Here is a 16,476-nt window from a genome sequence, read left to right on the forward strand (position 1 = left end):
TCTGTTATTTAGAATAAATAAAACAAAAATAGTATCATCTGTCTGTTTTCTGAATTATCCATGCAATAAAAAATACCCCGAAAATAAAAGTGCTCCAAATGCCCTGCAAATTTAGTATGATTTTTTATGGAATATTTGAGGATTTTAGGCACTGAAATCACAACATGAGGGGCAAGCACCAGGCCACGAGAGTGGAGGGCATGTCCCCTCCCCCTGGGCGCGCCCTTGTCTCGTGGGCCCCTGGTAGCCCCTCTCCACTTATGCCAGCACCCACACACTCCATCTTCTACCCAAAAAATCCCCATCCAGCTCAAGCACGAGTTCTAGCTCGTTTTGCTGCGATTTTTGATCTCCTTGCTCAAAGCTCCATTCACAAAACTGCTTTGGGAGATTGTTGCTTGGTATGTGACTCCTCCATTGTTTCAATTAGTTTTTGTTCTAGTGCTTTATTCATTGCAAATCCTTGTTGCCTTGGTGACCCTGTTCTTGAGCTTGCATGTTAAATTTATGAGGTTCCAAGTAATTCTAATGCATGATATAGGCTCTAAGCACTTGTAGGAGTAGTCGCTACCATTCTTGTTAAGTTTTACTCACTTTTATTTTGAAGTTACTAAAATTTCAGAATTATTTCAGAAAAAGAAATATTCTTAGGAGAATGTACCAAGGTGGTTCCTCGGTGAAGAAAGGGCCCAGGATTGCTATACGTGAGCAAGATGTTGAATTGCCGAGGAACGCGGATGTACGAGCTTGTGAGTGGCCATCCGATGATTTTATGGTCAAAGCAGGCTTCAAGGAGGAATTTGACGCATATGTGCGTAATGCTGAGCTGGAGGACTTCCTACAAGATAAGTGTCCCTAGTACTATCAATTGACTGATTCCTTTGTGCGGAGGTTTAAATATAACTATACGCGTAATTCTCCTAGTGTCATATTTGATATTTATGATACATCTTATACCATGGATTTAGAGGACTTTACAACTGCTTGCAAACTCCCGCAGTGGGGTAATATTAATGATCCTCACAAATCTAAATTTAGAGATTTCCTTGCTAGTATTACTGTGGGAGAGTCTAGGGACATAGCACAAGCTACCATAGGGAGCATTCATTTTCCTGCTATACATTATTTTGCTCTCTTCATCGGTATATGTATTAATGATAAGGATGAAGCATGTCACATGTGTGTCCCTGATCTGAGTATCCTCAAGAGTGTTGTGTTAGGTTTTAAAGGTTATGACTTGGGGGGAAATAGTTGCACGTACGTTGCATAATAATAGTAGAAAGGGAAATTTATTTGGAGGAATTTATGCAACCCGTGTGGCTAATTATCTTGGTATAGCCCCACGAGAGGGAGATATGATAATACCTCCTGTTTATTTGGATTATGAAGCTATGGCCAGTCATCAATTTCTTGGGAGGAATGATCAATTCCTCCAATATTGACTAACCTATGACAGACGCAACGTCGTCCATGTTACTCTTCCTGCTCCCTACCTTTTTGATTATCAGGCAAAAGTAAGATATGTTGTTACCAGAGAGGAAGCAGTTGAACACGAGAGGAGAGCGGAGGCAGCTCGCCAACACGCTGCAGCTCAGGAGGCGGTCGTCGTTGTATCTCAGTACGACCCCGATTTCACTTATGGATATCAGCCAGGCAGTCCTTGGTATTAGACCAACTTAGGCCAAAAGCCTAAGCTTGGGGGAGTACGTATTTCTCACCGACTTTACATTCATGTTCACACACTAGTCATCAGTGCTCATACTCTTTCATTGTATTATCCATGTTAGTTTAAATTTCTTTTTCTAGTTTTCTTCTTATGTGTTTGATAAACCTTGAGAAAAACCAAAAAAATTAGTTAGCTTAATTTCCATGCTTGTAGTAGAAATTAAAATGAAAACCCAAAAAGATTTCTCGTTCTTCTTTACTTGTTGGGAGCTTTCCCGTGTAAATAGTTTTATTTTATTTTCTTTCCTTTGGGGGTCGAGAAGACCATATTGAAAATGTTTAGTGGCTCTCATATGCATGATTGTTTATTTAACCTAGAGCCCATATTACTTTGTCTTCTCTCTTGAGTTGAATGCTTGCAGATTCCAGCTTAGTCCAATGCATGTGCACTATTATTATTATACACATCGTTCGGTCGTGCAAGTGAAAGGCAATAATGACGATATATGATGGACTTATTGAGATGAGAAAAGCTGGTATGAACTCGACCTCTCTTGTTTTTGTAAATATGATGAGTTCATCGTTCCTGGGTCAGCTTATTATGAAGTAAACATATTTGCAATGACATTTAGAGATTATAGTTGCTTGTGCCATGCTTGATTAGCTTTGAGTTATAATGGTTTACCTTGCGTGCCAACATGCTATTAGAATGATTGTGATGTGGTATGATGGGATGGTATCCTCCTTTGAATAAATTGAGTGACTCGACTTGGCACATGTTCACGCATGTAGTTGAAACAAAATCAACATAGCCTTCACGATATTTATGTTCATGGTGTATTATATCCTACTCATGTTTGTACTCGGTGTGAATTAGTTTTAATGCATGTTTATGACTGTTGTCGCTCTCTCAGTTGGTCGCTTCCCAGTCTTTTGCTAGCCTTTACCTGTACTAAGTGGGAATACTGCTTGTGCATCCAAACTCCTTAAACCCCAAAGTTGCTCCATATGAGTCCACCATACCTTCCTATATGCGGTATTTACCTACCGTTCCAAGTAAATTTGTATGTGCCAAACTCTAAACCTTCAAATGAAATTCTGTTTTGTATGCTCTAGCCGCTCATGTTTCCACTAGGGCTGCCTATATCTTCCATGCTAGGTGGGTTATTCTCAGAGGAGTGGACTCCGCTCCTCATTCACGAGAAAGGGCCGGTAACTGGGATGCCTAGTCCCATGATCCAAAAAGATCAAAGCAAATCAAAATAATTAAACAAAACTCCCCCGGGGCTGTTGTTAGTTGGAGGCACCCGTTGTTTCGAGCAAGCCATGGATTGATGCTTGTTGGTGGTTGGGGGAGTATAAACTTTTACCATTCTGTGTGGGAACTGCTTATAATGCATGTAGTATGGAAGATACAGCCATCTCATAGTTGTTGTGTTGACAGCGAAAGTATACCGCTCAAAATGTTATTCAATCTCTATTTTAAAATCGAGCTCTGGCACCTCTACAAATCCCTGCTTCCCTCTGTGAAGGACCTATCTATTTACTTTTATGTTGAGTCATCACCTTCATATGAAAAAGCACCCGCTGGAGAGCACACTGTCATTTGCATTCATTATTATTGGTTTACATTGGGTATGACTTGACTGGATCTCTTTTACCATGAATTACAATGTTTAGTCAGTCCTTGATCTTTAAAGGTGCTCTGCATTTATGTTTTGCGGTCTCAGAAAGGGCTAGCGAGATACCATTTTGTTATATCATGTTATGATTGTTTTGATAAAGTGTTGTCATCCGAGTTTTATCATTATCGCTCGCTAGCTGATTATGCCATTGATATGAGTAATTGTGAGACCTAATTGTTATTGTGAGTATGGTTAGTTTATAATATTGTTGAAACCTGAATGATGAATTTGCATGTTTACAACAACAAGAGCAAATGGAGTTTGTAAAAGTTTTTCTTTATCACTTTCAGTTTATCAACTGAATTGCTTGAGGACAAGCAAAGGTTTAAGCTTGGGGGAGTTGATACGTCTCCAACATATCTACTTTTCCAAACACTTTTGCCCTTGTTTTGGACTCTAACTTGCATGATTTGAATGAAAGTAACCGGACTGACACTGTTTTCAGCAGAATTACCATGATGTTGTTTCATGTGTAGAAAACAAAAGTTCTCGGAATGACCTGAAAATCCTCGGAGACAAGTTTCAGAAAATATAAAAAATCCTCGCAAAAGATGAAGACCAGGAGGCCCACACCCTGTCCACGAGAGTGGGGGCACGCCCCCTCCCCCTGGGCGCGCCCCCCTGTCTCGTGGGCCCCCTGAGGCTCCGCCGACCTCAACTCCAACTCCATATATTCCGTCTCACGGAGAAAAAAATCAGAGAGAAAGTTTCATCGCGTTTTATGATACGGAGCCGCTGCCAAGCCCTAATATCTCTCGGGAGGGTTGACCTGGAGTCCGTTCGCAGCTCCGGAGAGGGGGATTCATCATCGTCGTCATCATCAACCATCCTCCATCACCAATTTCATGATGCTCACCGCCGTGCGTGAGTAATTCCATCATAGGCTTGCTGGACGGTGATGGGTTGGATGAGATTTATCATGTAATCAAGTTAGTTTTGTTAGGGTTTGATCCCTAGTATCCACTATGTTCTGAGATTGATGTTGCTATGACTTTGCTATGCTTAATGCTTGTCACTAGGGCCCGAGTGCCATGATTTCAGATCTGAACCTATTATGTTTTCATGAATATATGTGTGTTCTTGATCCTATCTTGCAAGTCTATAGTCACCTATTATGTGTTATGATCCGACAACCCCGAAGTGACAATAATCGGGATACTTCTTGGTGATGACCGTAGTTTGAGGAGTTCATGTATTCACCATGTGTTAATGCTTTGGTCCGGTTCTCTATTAAAAGGAGGCCTTAATATCCCTTAGTTTCCACTAGGACCCCACTGCCACGGGAGGGTAGGACAAAAGATGTCATACAAGTTCTTTTCCATAAGCACGTATGACTATATTCGAAATACATGCCTACATTACATTGATGAATTGGAGCTAGTTCTGTGTCACCCTATGTTATAGCTATTACATGAGGAATCGCACCCGGCATAATTATCCATCACTGATCCATTGCCTATGAGCTTTTCATATATTATGCTTCGCTTATTTACTTTTCCGTTGCTACTGTTACAATCACTACAAAACACCAAAAATATTGCTATTACTATCTTTACCTTTTACCACCGTTACCATTACTATCATATTACTTTGCTACTAAATACCTTGCTGCAGATACTAAGTTATCCAGGTGTGGTTGAATTGACAACTCAACTGCTAATACTCAAGAATATTCTTTGGCTCCCCTTGTGTCGAATCAATAAATTTGGGTTGAATACTCTACCCTCGAAAGCTGTTGCGATCCCCTATACTTGTGGGTCATCAATGAGCCATACAATGAAGCTATGTAAGAGCACTGGTACTGTAAGGTGCTATACAAATGGTTTTAAACCCCTTTCCACGACGGTGTTTGGAACCATCACCAAGTGAGTGTGGGCGATAGGGGGGTCCTTCCTACACGACCCAGAAACCGTCGGGGATTGGCCCTCCTAGCACACTGGCTGGGGTAAAATGAGTTCGTGTGCGATCTGGCGGGGCATCGAAACCCAATTGTTTCTGTTCGTATGTACATCCCACACGGTGAATCCCAGAAAAACATTTCCGCTTGTATGTATATCACACACCATTTTTTGTGTGGAAACGTTTGTGCAAGGTGGCCTAACGCAAATAGTTCTCTGCTGGAAGCCATGTGTGATTGTTAGTTGATCGAACACGCCTACTTTCTAGAAACCGCGTGTGTTGTTTGAGTTCATCGCCTACAGTGTTGTTTGAGTAACCGTCTACAATAGAAAACCCCAATAAGCAAGGTAATTAGCATATTATTGATAATCCATGTACTAATCAAATTGATTTTTCTTATAAAAACACACCAGATATTTCATATCCGTATACAGCAACCATGATTTCAGAATCGAATTACATCAGATAGCTTCGACACTCAGTTCCGCCATTACACAACAGCACCAAGTTTCACATGCAACATCAAAAACCTTTGGAAAGTAGCATCATACACGGTAAATAGTTAGATGAATCTCATCTGGGAAACTGCAGAAGCGGAAGGCAAATGTTGAGCCTTCAGATATGTTGAATGTCCTTGCAACTTTAGGAGAGTGGCTATGGATAATTGCCCACCCAACCTTCGTCCTCTTCAGCAAGACTTCAATATTGTACCGTGGGTGTTGAATGAATACCTTCCTCGCCTCTTGACCATGCAGGTGGTTTGACAGGTAATCATCGGTGAACTGCTTTCAAAAGTACTGAAAACAAAGATATGCAAACAAGGTAAAAGAGTTAGTACCATCCTATAGTTGACTGATGGCTGATACGTCTCCAACGTATCTATAATTTTTGATTGTTCCATGCTATTATATTACCTATTTTGGATGTTTATGGGCTTTACTTTACACTTTTATATAATTTTTGGGACTAACCTACTAACCGGAGGCCCAACCCGAATTGCTGTTTTTTTTCCTATTTCAGTATATCGAAGAAAAGGAATATCAAATGGAGTCCAAACGAAATGAAACCTTTGGGAGCGATATTTTTGGAACAAACGTGATCCAAAGGACTTGGAGTGCAAGTCAAGAAGCTTCCAAGGCGGCCACGAGAGTGGAGGGCGCCCCTCCCCCTACTAGGCACGCCCCCTGTCGCCCCTCGGGCGTCCATCGATGTACTTCTTCCTCCTATATATACCTATGTACCCCGAAACCATCAGGGGCGACCACGAAAAGCTATTTCCACCACCGTAACTTTCTGTATCCACGAGATCCCATCTTGGAGCCGTCGTCGGCGCTCCGCCGGAGGGGGAATCCACCATGGAGGGCTTCTACATCAACACCATAGCCTCTCCGATGAGTTGTGAGTAGTTTACAAATAGACCTTCAGGTCCATAGTTATTAGCTAGATGGCTTCTTCTCTCTCTTTGAATCTCAATACCATGTTCTCCTTCCTCTTCTCGAAGATCTATTCGATGTAACTCTTTTTGCGGTGTGTTTGTCGAGATCCGATGAATTGTGGGTTTATGATCAAGTTTATCTATGAGAAAATTTTGAATCTCCTCTGTATTCTTTTATGTGTGATTAAGTTATCTTTGCAAGTCTCTTCGAATTATCGGTTTGGTTTGGCCTACTAGATTGGTCTTTCTTGTAATGGGAGAAGTGCTTAGCTTTGGGTTCAATCTTGCGTGTCCTTTCCCAGTGACAGCAGGGGCAGCAAGGCACGTATTGTATTGTTGCCATCGAGGATAAAAAGATGGGGTTTATATCATATTGCGTGAGTTTATCCCTCTACATCATGTCATCTTTCTTAATGTGTTACTCTATTCTTATGAACTTAATACTCTAGATGCATGCTGGATAGCGGTCGATGTGTGGAGTAATAGTAGTAGATGCAGGCAGGAGTCGGTCTACTTGTCATGGACGTGATGCCTATATACATGATCATGCCTAGATAATCTCATAATTATTCGCTTTTCTATCAATTGCTCGACAGTAATTTTTTCACCCACCGTAATAGTTATGCTATCTTGAGAGAAGCCACTAGTGAAACCTATGGCCCCCGGGTCTATCTCTTATCATATAAGCTTTCAATCTACTTTTATTTGCATCTTTACTTTTCCAATCTATATTATAAAATATCAAAAATATATTTATCTTATCATACTATCTCTATCAGATCTCACTTTCGCAAGTGGCCGTGAAGGGATTGACAACCCCTTTATTGTGTTGGTTGTGAGTTCTTTGTTTGTTTGTGTAGGTGTGTGGGACTTGTGAGGATCCTCCTACTGGATTGATACCTTGGTTCTCAAAAACTAAGGGAAATACTTACGCTACTGTGCTGCATCACCCTTTCCTCTTCAAGGAAAACCAACGCAAGCTCAAGACGTAGCAAGAAGGATTTCTGGAGCCGTTGCCCGGGAGGTCTTCGCTCAAGTCAAGACATACCAAGTACCCATCACAAACTCATCTCCCTCGCATTTACATTATTTGCCATTTGCCTCTCGTTTTCCTCTCCCCCAGTTCACCCTTGCCGTTTTATTCGTCCTCTCTTTCCCAATCTCCTCCTCTCTCTTTCGCTTGCCTTTTTCTGTTTGCTTGTGTGTTGGATTACTTGTCGCGATGGCACAAGATAATACCAAATTGTGTGATTTATCAAATGCCAATAATAATGATTTCTTTAGTTCTTCGATTGCTCCTCTTAATGATGTTGAGTCTTGTGAAATCAATGTTGCATTGCTAAATCTTGTTATGAAAGATCAATTCTCCGGCCTTCCTAGTGAAGATGTCGCTACCCATCTAAACAACTTTGTTGATTTGTGTGAGATGCAAAAGAAAAAAGATGCAGATGATGATATTGTTAAGTTGAAGTTATTTCCGTTTTCACTTAGAGATCGTGCTAAAGTTTGGCTTTCGTCTTTCCTAAAAATAGTATTAATTCTTGGAACAAGTGCAAAGATGCTTTTATCTCTAAATATTTTCCTCCCGCTAAGATCATCACTCTTAGGAATGATATTATGAATTTTAAACAACTTGATCATGAGCATGTTGCCCAATCTTGGGAAAGAATGAAATTGTTGATTCGCAATTGCCCTACTCATGGTTTGAATTTATGGATGATCATACAATTTTTTTATGCTGGATTGAATTTTGCTTCTAGAAATCTTTTAGATTCGGCCGCGGGAGGCACATTTACGGAAATCACCTTAGGATAAGCTACAAAATTCCTTGATAATATCATGGCTAATTATTCTCAATGGCACACCGAACGATCTACTAGTAAAAAAGTGCATGCTATAGAAGAAATTAATGTTTTGAGTGGAAAGATGGATGAACTTATGAGATTGTTTGCTAATAAGAGTGCTTCTATTGATCCCAATGATATGCCTTTATCTACCTTGATTGAGAATAATAATGAATCTATGGATGTAAATTTTGTTGGTAGGAATAATTTTGGCAACAATGCTTATAGAGGAAACTTTAATCCTAGACCGTTCCTTAGTAATTCCTCTAATAATTATGGAAATTCCTGCAATAATTCTTATGGTAATTTTAATAAGATGCCCTCTGGTTTTGAAAATAGTGTGAAAGAATTTATGGTCTCTCAAAAGAATTGTAATGCCTTGCTTGAAGAAAAATTGCTTAAAGTTGATGATTTGGCTAGGAACGTTGATAGACTTTTGCTTGAAGTTTTTTGAAACTTAGATCTACTCCTCCTAAGCATGATATCAATGAGTCTCTCGAAGCTATGAGAAGTTCCATTGACGAGTGCAAAGAAAGAACCGCTAGATTGCGTGCTAAGAAAGATTGCTCTGTTAAAGCGTGTTCTTCTAGTTTCCATGAAAATAATGATGAAGATCTTAAAGTTATTGATGTGTCCCCTATTAGATCTTTGTTTTGCAATATGAATCTTAATAATTATGGGACTGGAGATGATTCAACTTTAGTTAAAACGTGTCCCAATAATTCGGAGTTTTTAGATCTTGATGTTAAATTTGGTAAAAGTGGGATTGGAGAGGTCAAGACTTTAAACAGCATTGAACCCACTATCTTGGATTTCAAGGAATTTAATTATGATAATTGTTCTTTAGTAGATTGTATTTCCTTGTTGCAATCCGTGTTTAATTCTCCTCATGCTTATAGTCAAAATAAAGCCTTTACCAAACATATCGTTGATGCCTTGATGCAATCTTTTGATGAAAAACTTAATTTGGAAGTTTCTATACCTAGAAAACTTAATGATGCGTGGGAACCTACTATAAAGATTAAAATTAAAGATCATGAGTGTTATGCTTTATGTGATTTGGGTGCTAGTGTTTCCACGATTCCGAAAACTTTATGTGATATTTTAGGTTTCCATGATCTTGATGATTGCTCTTTAAATTTGCACCTTGCGGATTCCATCATTAAAAAGCCAATGGGAAGGATCAATGATGTTCTCATTGTTGCAAATAGAAATTTGGTGCCCGTAGATTTTATCGTTCTTAATATAGATTGCAATCTTGCTTGTCCTATTATTCTTGGTAGACCTTTCCTTGATATGAAGGAAGGGAATATTAGATTCCAATTTCCATTAAGGAAAGGCATGGAGCACTTAATTAAATTACCCTATGAATCTATCATGCAAGCCACTTATGAATCAAGTGTCAAAGATGGCACTACTTAGATCTATCCTTGCTTTTATGCCTAGCTAGGGGCGTTAAACGATAGCGCTAGTTGGGAGGCAACCCAACTTTATTTGTGTTTTTTGTTTTTGTTCCTATTTAGTAATAAATTTTGCATATAATTTCTGTTTAGATGTGTTTTCATGCTTTATTTAGTGTTTGTGCCAAGTAGAACCTATAGGATAACCTATGGTGATAGTTAATTTGATTCTGCTGAAAAACAGAAACTTTGCGCTCACGAGAAAAGATTCAATAAATCACAGAAACGTGCTTTTGCGTTTATTATTTTTGCTGTAGATCAATAGACAAATTTAATAGGACGTCCTATTTTGGTAGGATTTTTGGACTTCCATAAGTAACCGAAAGTTACAGATTGCTACAGACTATTCTGTTTTGACAGATTCTGCCTTTCGTGTGTTGTTTGCTTATTTTGATGCATCTATGGGTAGTATGTAAGGGTATGAACCATAGAGAACTTGGAATACATTAGGTTTAACACCAATATAAATAAAGAATGAGTTAATTACAGTACCTTATGTGGTAATTTTTCTTTCTTGCACTAACGGAGCTTATGAGATTTCCTGTTGAGTTTTGTGTTGTGAAGTTTTCAAGTTTTGGGTAAAGATTTGATGGACTATGGAATAAGGAGTGGCAAGAGCCTAAGCTTGGGATTCCCATGGAACCCCAAGATATTCAAGCATAGCCAAAAGCCTAAGCTTGGGGATGCCCCGGGAAGGCATCCCATCTTTCGTCTTCGTTCACTGGTAACTTTACTTGGAGCTATATTTTTATTCGCCATATTATATGTGTTTTGCTTGGAGCGTCTTGTATGATATTAGTTTTTTCCTTTTAGTTTACCACAATCATCCTTGCTGTACACACCTTTTGGGAGAAGCCCACTTGACTGGAATTTATTAGAATACTCTATGTCCTTCACTTATATCTTTTGAGCTAGATAATTTTGCTCTAGGTGCTTCACTTATAATTTCTAGAGCACGGCGGTGGCTTTATTTTGTAGAAATTGCTGATCTCTCATGCTTCACTTATATTATTTTGAGAGTCTTTTAGAACAGCATGGTATTTGCTATGGTTATAAATTTGGTCCTAGAATGATGAGCATCCAAGTTAGGTATAATAAAAACTATCATAGAAAGTGCATTAAAAGCTATGATCAATTTGATGCTTGATAATTGTTTTGAGATATGAAGGTGGTAATATTAGAGTCATGATAATTGGGTAATTATGAAATTGAGAAATACTTGTGTTGAAGTTGGCAAGTCCCGTAGCATGCACGTATGGTAAAAGTTATGTGACAAATTTGTTGCATGGGATGCTCTTTTAATTGCTTTCCTTATGAGTGGAGGTCGGGATCGCGCGATTGTTAACTCCTACCAACCCTTCCCCTAGGAGCATGCGTAGTAGTACTTTGCTTCGAGGGCAAGTAGAATTTTGCAATAAGTATATGAGTTCTTTATGACTAATGTGAGTCTTTGGACATATGCACACTTACCCTTCCACTTTGCTAGCCTCTATTGTGCCACGCATCTTTCGCTGGTATTATGAACCCATTATTTACCTTCCTCAAAACAGCAACCATACATACCTATTATGGCATTTCCATAGCCATTCCGAGATATATTGCCATGCAACTTTCCACCGTTCTGTTTATTATGACACGCTCCATCATTGTCATATTGCTCTTTGCATGATCATGTAGTTGACATCGTATTTGTGGCAAGGCCACCTTCGTAATTTTTCATACATGTCACTCTTGATTCATTGCATATCCCGGTACAGGCATTCACATAGAGTCATATTTTTTTTCTAAGTATTGAGTCGTAATTCTTGAGTTGTAAATCAATAAAAGTGTGATGATCTTCATTATTAGAGCATTGTCCCTTGTGAGGAAAGGATGATGAAGACTATGATTCCCCCACAAGTCGGGATGAGACTTTGGACTTTATAAAAATAAAAGAGGACAAAGAAGCCCGTGAAAAAGAGGCCAAAGAAGCCCATGAAAAAGAGGCCAAAGAAGCCCACTAAAAAGAAAAAAAAGAAAAGAAAAAAAGAAAGAAAAAGAAAGAAAAAGAGAGAAGGGACAATGCTACTATTTCTTTTTCCACACTTGTGCTTCAAAGTAGCACCATGGTCTTCATGATAGAGAGTCTCTTATGTTGTCACTTTCATATACTAGTGGGAATTTTTCATTATAGAACTTGGCTTGTATATTCCAATGATGGGCTTCCTCAAAAGCCCTATGTCTTCGTGAGCAAGCAAGTTGGATGCACACCCACTTAGTTTCTTTTTGTTGAGCTTTCATATATTTATAGCTCTAGTGCATCCGTTGCATGGCAATCCCTACTCACTCACATTGATATCTATTAATGGGCATCTCCATAGCCTGTTGATATGCCTAGTTGATGTGAGACTATCTTCTCCCTTTTTGTCCTCAGAACCACCACCATATACCACATAAAGTGTTATGTCCAAGGCTTGCGCTCATGTACTGCATAAGAGTTGAAAAAGCTGAAGCGCGTTAAAAAGTATGAACCAATTGCTTGGCTGAAACCGGGGTTGTGCATGATGGGAGTATTTTGTGTAATAAAAATGAAGCATGGCCTAACTATATGATTTTATAGGAATGAGCTTTCTTTGGCTATGCTATTTTGATAGGACAAGATTATTTGTTAGTATGCTTTGAAGTATTATTATTTTTATGTTTTATAAGCTTTATCTTGAATCATTTGGATCTGCAATCATGCCACAATAAAGAAAATTACATTGAGAAATATGCTAGGTAGCATTCCACATCAAAAATTCTGTTTTTATCATTTACCTACTTGAGGACGAGCAGGAATTAAGCTTGGGGATGCTTGATGTGTCTCCAACGTATCTATAATGTTTGGTTGTTCAATGCTATTATATTACCTGTTTTGGATGTTTATGGGCTTTACTTTGCACTTTTATATCATTTTTGGGACTAACCTACTAACCAGAGGCCCAGCCCGAATTGCTGTTTTTTTTGCCTATCTCAGTATATCGACGAAAAGGAATATCAAACAGAGTCCAAACGGAATGAAACCTTCGGGAGCGATCTTTTTGGAACAAACGTGATCCAAAGGACTTGGAGTGCAAGTCAAGAAGCTTTTGAGGTGGCCACGAGGGTGGAGGGCGCCCCCCCTACTGGGCGCGCCCCCTGTCTCGTGGGCCCCTCGGGCGTCCACCGACATACTTCTTCCTCCTATATATACCTACGTACCCCGAAACCATCAGGGGCGACCATGAAAAGCTATTTCCACCACCGTAACCTTCTGTATCCGCGAGATCCCATCTTGGAGCCGTTGCCGGTGCTCCGCGGGAGGGGGAATCCACCAGGAGGGCTTCTACATCAACACCATACCCTCTCCGATGAGTTGTGAGTAGTTTACCATAGACCTTCGGGTCCATAGTTATTAGCTAGATGGCTTCTTCTCTCTCTTTGAATCTCAATACCATGTTCTCCTTCCTCTTCTTTGAGATCTATTCAATGTAACTCTTTTTGCGGTGTGTTTGTCGAGATCCGATGAATTGTGGGTTTATGATCAAGTTTATCTATGAGAAATATTTGAATCTCCTCTGAATTATTTTATGTGTGATTAAGTTATCTTTGCAAGTCTCTTTGAATTATCAGTTTGGTTTGGCCTACTAGATTGATCTTTCTTGCAATGGGAGAAGTGCTTAGCTTTGGGTTCAATCTTGCAGTGTCCTTTCCCAGTGACAGCAGGGGCAGCAAGGCACATATTGTATTGTTGCCATCGAGGATAAAAAGATGGGGTTTATATCATATTGCATGAGTTTATCCCTCTACATCATGTCATCTTTCTTAATGTGTTACTCTATTCTTATGAACTTAATACTCTAAATGCATGCTGGATAGCGGTCGATGTGTGGAGTAATAGTAGTAGATGCAGGCAGGAGTCGGTCTACTTGTCAAGGACGTGATGCCTATATACATGATCATGCCTAGATGATCTCATAATTATTTGCTTTTCTATCAATTGCTCGACAGTAATTTGTTCACCCACCGTAATACTTATGCTATCTTGAGAGAAGCCACTAGTGAAACCTATGGCCCCCGGGTCTATCTCTTATCATATAAGCTTTCAATCTACTTTTATTTGCATCTTTACTTTTCCAATCTATATTATAAAATATCAAAAATATATTTATCTTATCATACTATCTCTATCAGATCTCACTTTCGCAAGTGGCCGTGAAGGGATTGACAACCCCTTTATTGTGTTGGTTGCGAGTTCTTTGTTTGTTTGTGTAGGTGTGTGGGACTTGTGAGGATCCTCCTACTGGATTGATACCTTGGTTCTCAAAAACTGAGGGAAATACTTACGCCACTGTGTTGCATCACCCTTTCCTCTTTAAGGAAAACCAATGCAAGCTCAAGACGTAGCAATGGCGCAAGGGGTAAAAACAAGGTAAAAGAGTTAGTACCATCCTATAGTTGACTGATGTCTTCTTCATTGTGCAAACAAAGATCTTGTTGTTATTCTTCGCAAGTTTCTTCATCCTAACAATCTTTCTGAGTTTCTTAACTTGACTGATATTCATGGATATCTCATTTCACCGTATGCAAAATGGGTCGAACAGTTGGTCTAACCCTCTGATAGCAAGACCTACATGTGCAAGACCAAATTGTAAGAAACCTAAATATTAGAATGATTCCTGCAACTACACAATAATGTGCTATTAGCCAATGGACCATGCTTGAACAAACCTCGATGGTAAACCGCAGTGTCTCCCATTGTTTCCCTATAACACACATAAGGAAGATCTTGATCAGGTTAACTAAGAGTTGTCATACTATTAGTAGAATATGTATTGAGTACAGCCAAATTTGATTTATTTCACATGCGTAACAATACAAAACTGTACCAATAGCAAATGGAAATAAAATTGCAGAACTGAACCAAACAGTTAAATGGGCAGCAGACCAAATGAACCAAAATAGTTAACTAAGCACGACATTGCATAATAGAAACATGTACTAGAAGATAAGACAGTTAACAAAACAAAGAATGATTGAGAGAACTATTAGGAAATGTAGCAATTGTTGGACCAAGTTGTTAACTGAACATTACATTTCAGAGGACCAAAGTGTTAACTGAACATTATATTTCAGAGGACCAAACTGTAAATTGAACATTAGATTGCATATTAACATTACAGAGGACAAATCACTAGAAGGCATTGGCGGTGGCCTCGAGAAAACAGCATGAACTATATTTTAAAGTAGACAACCGCGTGGCGGTGTTGACGGTGGCCTCGAAGACAAGGTGCTCCTCCAAGATTTGTCGGTCGGCACGCATGGTAGCCATAGCAACCTCGTGCGCGTGTGCGGCCGCGATTTGCTTCTCCGCTTCCAGATGCTACTGAGCTCCACGTTATACTGCGTGCAAAATGGTTGTGGGCGGCGCTTAATTAAAGGAGGGGGACAGTGATTTCAGCAGAAGGTGTGTCGCCGTCGGTTGGGGCATGTGGGACGGAAAAGGAGGAGGATGGTGCCGGTGGGGTGTGGATTACCTGACCATATCGACGAGGCCGCGTAGCAAGAAAAAGGGTCGGCTGTGAGGAGGCCGCGCAGCAAGAAGAAGGGTCGCCGGTGAGGTGGCGCTGCAAGAAGAAGGGTCGCCGGCGAGGAGGCGGCGCTGCAAGAAGAAGGGTAGCCGGCGGGGAGGCGGCGCTGCAAGAAGAAGGGTCGCCGGGGAGGAGGCTGAGCTGCCAGTAAGCAGCAGTGATGGTTTGAACTTGGAAAGCAAGGAGGAATAGTGGAAATGTGGCTTTTGGTGGGAGGGAGCGGGCGGGAAGGTAGATATTTCTGTGGTGGCAAAAAAAATCGCTCGGTGCCGCGAGAAACTGGCGTGCAAGTGTGGTTCAAGCGGGGGCGGTGGACTGTAGACGACGACGCTTCCTGTGTAAGCCAAACAAGACAGTGCGCCAAGATATTTTACATCGCATCCCACACGATTCTTTCTAGTAAACTGTTTGTGGTATACCTGATTTTGTCATTATGTTTTGCAAGACAAAATGGTGTTACGGAGGGAAAGGATGGTGTTTTAATTGGCAGAACATTTATGTACAGTGAACATGCAACTACATGAGTGTCATATTTAAATTTAGAATTATTTCGGGTTTGTTTGGCATTTTTATGGATTAATTGAGTTTCTCGGCATTTAATGTGCATAATTCAAATTTGAACTACAAGCACATGCTCTAGTGGCGCAAAGTTTGTTGAAAAATTACATGTGTGTCTTTGGGTGAATTTATAGTTCCCATGCAAGAAATGGGAATGAAATTCAAACATCTGGGCGTTGTGGCTCGGTCGGGAACATTGAGAAACTTGGTTTTTAAATTCCTGGAAATTCGAAACTCGCTTGAAAATCATGAAACTTGGCATGGTGTCATTTGATGGCACCAACATGTTGTGGTAAAAAAATTGGTCGCATTTGGACAAGTTTTTGGTATAAGCTTCTTGCA

Source organism: Triticum aestivum, chromosome 2B, assembly GCF_018294505.1.
Source record: "Triticum aestivum cultivar Chinese Spring chromosome 2B, IWGSC CS RefSeq v2.1, whole genome shotgun sequence".
In the NCBI taxonomy this organism is placed as follows: Eukaryota; Viridiplantae; Streptophyta; class Magnoliopsida; order Poales; family Poaceae; genus Triticum; species Triticum aestivum.